General features: G+C 45.2%; 1 pseudogene; it reads left to right on the top strand.

The window, feature by feature from the left end:
- Positions 1–1,031: 1,031 nt before the first annotated feature.
- Positions 1,032–2,453, top strand: LOC120530066 (annotated as a pseudogene).
- The last annotated feature ends 2,362 nt before the right edge of the window (positions 2,454–4,815 follow it).

Below are 4,815 nucleotides of genomic sequence, written 5' to 3'. Positions count from 1 at the left end.
TTCATTGGCCAGCAGAGGTCAACAAATCTGGACATTACACTAAGTGTTGTCATGCCGGCAAGGTGTCTTTGCCACCGCTATCCAAACCCCCTCTTTTATTAGAAGACCTCTTGACTGGCAAGAACCCGCTGTCCCGAAATTACTGTGATCATATCAGGGAATACAACTCTGCTTTAGCTTTCACCTCAATGGGCGCACACATCGCTCAACCATCTGGACAAGGACCGTATGCTTTCAGAATCCACGGACAAATTTATCAACAGGTCTCTCCTTTCTATAACAATCCTGAGACGTCACCACAATACGGTCAGCTATATATCTTCGATTCTGCTGAGGCTACCAGTCACCGTTTGCAAAAGGAATGTAATAGCGCTTGCAGTGACATTTTGTTGCTTCAACTAGACAACATGATACGACAGGTTAATCCCATCGCAAAGTCTTACATGCAAATGCATGACATTATCACTCACGGTAACCCTGTTACTGCTGTACGAATGGTGTTCATGGAAAATCCAGGTCTGGATATGAGAAGGTATAACGCCCCGTCCTGTCAAACTGATGTTGCTGCTATCTTTGAAGGTGAAGACGGGAAACGTCCTGCACAACGCGACATTTGCATATATCCAAGGGGAGATGCTTGCAAGCGTATCTTTGTTCTCAATATGAACTGTGACCCCATGGTTTATCAACTGCTATTCCCTTACGGAGATCCAGGCTGGCACATACAGTTAGCCCATGTTGAGGAAAAGCGAACCGCGAAAACAACGCGAGTCACACAGCTCCAATTTTATGCTTTCAGGCTTGCCATGAGATCTTCATTTAGTGTCTTGCATTCCAGTGGCAAACTCTTCCAGCAATACATCGTTGACGCATATGTCAGAACAGGAGGGGCGCGTCTACATTACCTTCGCTCTCATCAACAAGATTTGCGTGTAGACCAATACAGGGGACTTATGGATGTTGTCACTGTGAAAGCACATCACCATGACCTCCGCCCTGGACAATTGATCATTCTTCCCTCTACCTTTCAAGGCAGTCCAAGGCACATGCAACAGAACTACCACGACGTGATGGCAAATGTCTGCAAATGTGGAAAGCCTGACTTATTCTTAACCTTCACCTGCAATCCTGCTTGCCCGGAAATCTGCAACGCCATTTCCCATCATGAGCAAATAGAACACAGACCTGACATCGTTGCTCGCGTCTTTCATATCAAACTGCGATATTTTCTAGCAGATATTCTGGAAAGGAATATTTTCAACAATGTCCTCGCTTACATCTTCGTCATTGAATTCCAAAAACGAGGATTGCCTCATTGCCATATGTTACTTACACTTGACTCACAATCCAAAATAAGGACCAAGGATGATATAGACAAATATGTTTGTGCTGAGCTTCCAAATCCTGAAATTCACCCTCGACTTTTCCAAATTGTCACTAAATGCATGGTGCATGGTCCGTGTGGCACGCTCAATGCCAAATCACCTTGCATGAAAGACGGCGCATGTACCAAAAATTTCCCGAAAGACTTCAACGCGGAGACTCAAGAAAACACACAAGGCTACCCCATATACCGCAGAAGACAAGGGAGAACTGCCGTTGTTGGCAAATACGATATCGACAACCGTTGGATAGTTCCTTACAATCCGTGACTTTCTCAGAAATTCAATGCTCATATTAACGTTGAAGTTTGCGCGTCCATTCAATGTATCAAGTATCTTTAGAAGTATGTGTACAAAGGACATGACGCTGCATCAATTGCACTCCGCAGGGAGCCAGCCGATGATATTTTTGAACATGACGAAATACAGACTTTACTTGACGGTAGGTATGTTAGTGCTCCTGAGGCTGTGTGGCGTTTGAACGAGTACAGCCTATCAGAAAAATCTCACATCATTACCCGACTACCAGTTCATATGCCGGAACAACAACTCATCTTCTTTCATGAGGGTCGCGAGGAACAGGCGCTCCAAAGACACGCCCACAAAAACACTATGCTGTTAGCATGGTTTGAACTCAACAAAACAGATCCTGAAGCTGTAGAGTTGCATTACACTGATGTTCCGCAACATTACACGTTTCAAACATCCTCTGGAAAATGGAAAAAGAGAATCAGAGGAGGGACAAAAGTGATCGGTAGAATGCCTGTTGTTGCCATTCACGACACCGAACGTTATTACCTCAGACTTCTCCTTACCCGTTGTGTGGGTATCACAAGTTTTCACCATCTACGAACAGTCAATGGTTGGGTCTTCTTAAAGACGACAAGATATGGCATGATATTCTTTCAGAGGCATCCCAGATACGAATGCCACGATTCTTGCGAGAGATGTTCATTTTCATCTGTGTCTTCGGTGAACCACACAACGTTCCACACCTTTGGAACTCTCCCTTTCCGAAGACTTTCTCACAAAATATTCCACAACCACCGCTTGCATGTATGCTCTCGCTGACATTAATGACATGCTGCAACCGCATGGCTTCAACCTGCACAAATTGCACCTTCCCCCCACTGACATTCCTCCACTGTGTCATTCATCTCCCACCTTCGACGCTCAGGCTGAAAACTCACACGCTATAGAACACTACGACAAACTCAACACAGAACAGAAACACGCCGTTGATACTGTTTTACACGAAAACCTTTGTGTACAAAACCCTGATTCATACCATCAGAGCTAGGGGAGACATTCCTACAACTGTAGCATCTACAGGAATAGCTGCAACATTATTACCAGGTGGACGAACTGCCCATTCTGTTTTTAAAATACCGTTGAAGCTCACTACTACTTCCACATGCAACATCAAACCTTCCTCACCAAATGCTCAACATCTTCTACAATCCAAAGTTATTATATGGGACGAGGCGCCAATGACACACGCCTACGCATTCCAGGCAGTTGACAGGTTATTACGTGACCTCACAGGTGGCAGGCAGCCTTTTGGAGGCAAAACAATACTCTTGGGTGGAGATTTCCGACAAATTCTCCCCGTCATTATGCGCGGCTCCCGCGCGCTTACTGTCGCCAGTTGCATTAACAAGCACCCTTTGTGGCGTCACATGCATGTTCTTACACTGATAACAAATATGAGAGCTCTTCCTGAAGAACAACATTTCACAGAATGGCTCCTTGATGTTGGAGACGGGATAAACGGAACACCTGTGACATTGCCTTCACATTGTTTTCCCTTAATTTCTGATCCCGTTCAACAACTGTATGGCAACATTGACTTCTCAACTGTCACTCTGGAACAACTCAGCACGCGAGCTATATTAAGCGTCACCAACGAAGACTCGCTATACCTTAATGAAAAAGTGCTAAAACGTATCCCCAGCAATGAAGTGACTTTCACGAGCGTGGACTCCATTGTCACAGCTGATCAACTTTTATTCCCCGAGGAATTTCTTAATAGTCTTACTCCTACTGGCATGCCTCCACATAAACTCAAAATTAAAAATGGATCCGTCATCATGCTTCTCAGAAACCTCCTGCCTGCAAAAGGTCTTTGTAATGGCACTAGACTGTCTGTTAGCGCCATTCACCGTAATGTACTGGAGTGTAAAACTATTACATCTGCAACCTCAGAAACTGTCCTTATTCCCCGGATATGCCTGACCCCATCAGATTCAAATCTGCCTTTTACTTTTCCTGTTCGATTGGCATTTGCGATGACAATTAATAAGGCACAAGGACAAACTTTCAAAAAGATATGCCTGTATCTGCCAAAACCAGTCTTTACTCACGGACAATTATATGTTGCTCTCTCCAGAGTTCCATCTTTTAATTCACTGACAGTTGTATCCTCAAACCCTCCCTTTTTGAACAACTGTGTCTTTCCAGAAGTGTTCAAGCATCAATAAATAATTATGCAGCGTTTGTTATGCCGCGGGTTCACTATTGTGTTGTGTTTTGCCCTCTCCAGAGTTCCATCTTTTCATTCACTTACTGTTGTATTCTCACACCAACCCATGTTAGACAACCGCGTCTTTCCAGAAGTGTTTAGCATTCAATAAGTAATTATGCCTGAGATTGAGCGTGTGTCTACCCGGCGCAGAGAGGCGTGGGTAAGCCGTTGAACCCCATTCGGGCTGCAACCCGTGGAATTCCCACTAAGTGCGACTCATACGCTCCCACTGGTTACGTCCCTACCCTTTGTACACACCCCCCTCCCACCTCGCTACTATCGTGGTCGGGTGTCTTGGTGGATTATATATAGAAAAGCAGCCAAAACTGCACAGAGCAATGAAAAGTCTACGTGAGTCACAGGTGGGCACATGAGCGGGCAGTGCATACTGAACGAGAAATCAGCAGACTAGCATGACGGAGGGAGCTGAGTGGACGTCCTTCTCCTTTCCTCCCGTTCCACCCTCTGCGCCTCAGCGCTGTCCACCCCCATCCCTCCATCTGGCAGGAGAAGGCGCGTTTGTGGTCCGCCAGTGTTTAGTCACGGATGATTGTGTGTTGGTTCGTTCCGTGCATTGTTACAATGTTGCTTTTCTTGCTGATTTATTACATTACCGATTTTTCGAATGTTGGTTTTCTCCCTGTGCTTAGAAATCATTAAAAAACCGGCCTGATTATGCGTCGTATGGTACGCCGCGGGTTGGCTAGTAAACAATATTAAATTAAAGAGTGATAACAATGCAGGTATAACAGACAATAACTTTGTATAATGTTAACGTTTACCCCTCTGGGTGGAATTGAAGAGTCGCTTAGTGTGGGGTCTCCTCAGTCTGTCAGTGGATCAGGACGGAGAAAGCAGTCTGTCGCTGAAGCTGCTCCTCTGTCTGGAGATGATCCTGTTCAGTGGATT

This window comes from Polypterus senegalus, chromosome 5, assembly GCF_016835505.1.
Source record: "Polypterus senegalus isolate Bchr_013 chromosome 5, ASM1683550v1, whole genome shotgun sequence".
Taxonomy (NCBI): Eukaryota; Metazoa; Chordata; class Cladistia; order Polypteriformes; family Polypteridae; genus Polypterus; species Polypterus senegalus.
The sequence above is the reverse complement of the archived record's forward strand: the minus strand, read 5'-3'. Positions and strand labels throughout refer to the sequence as shown.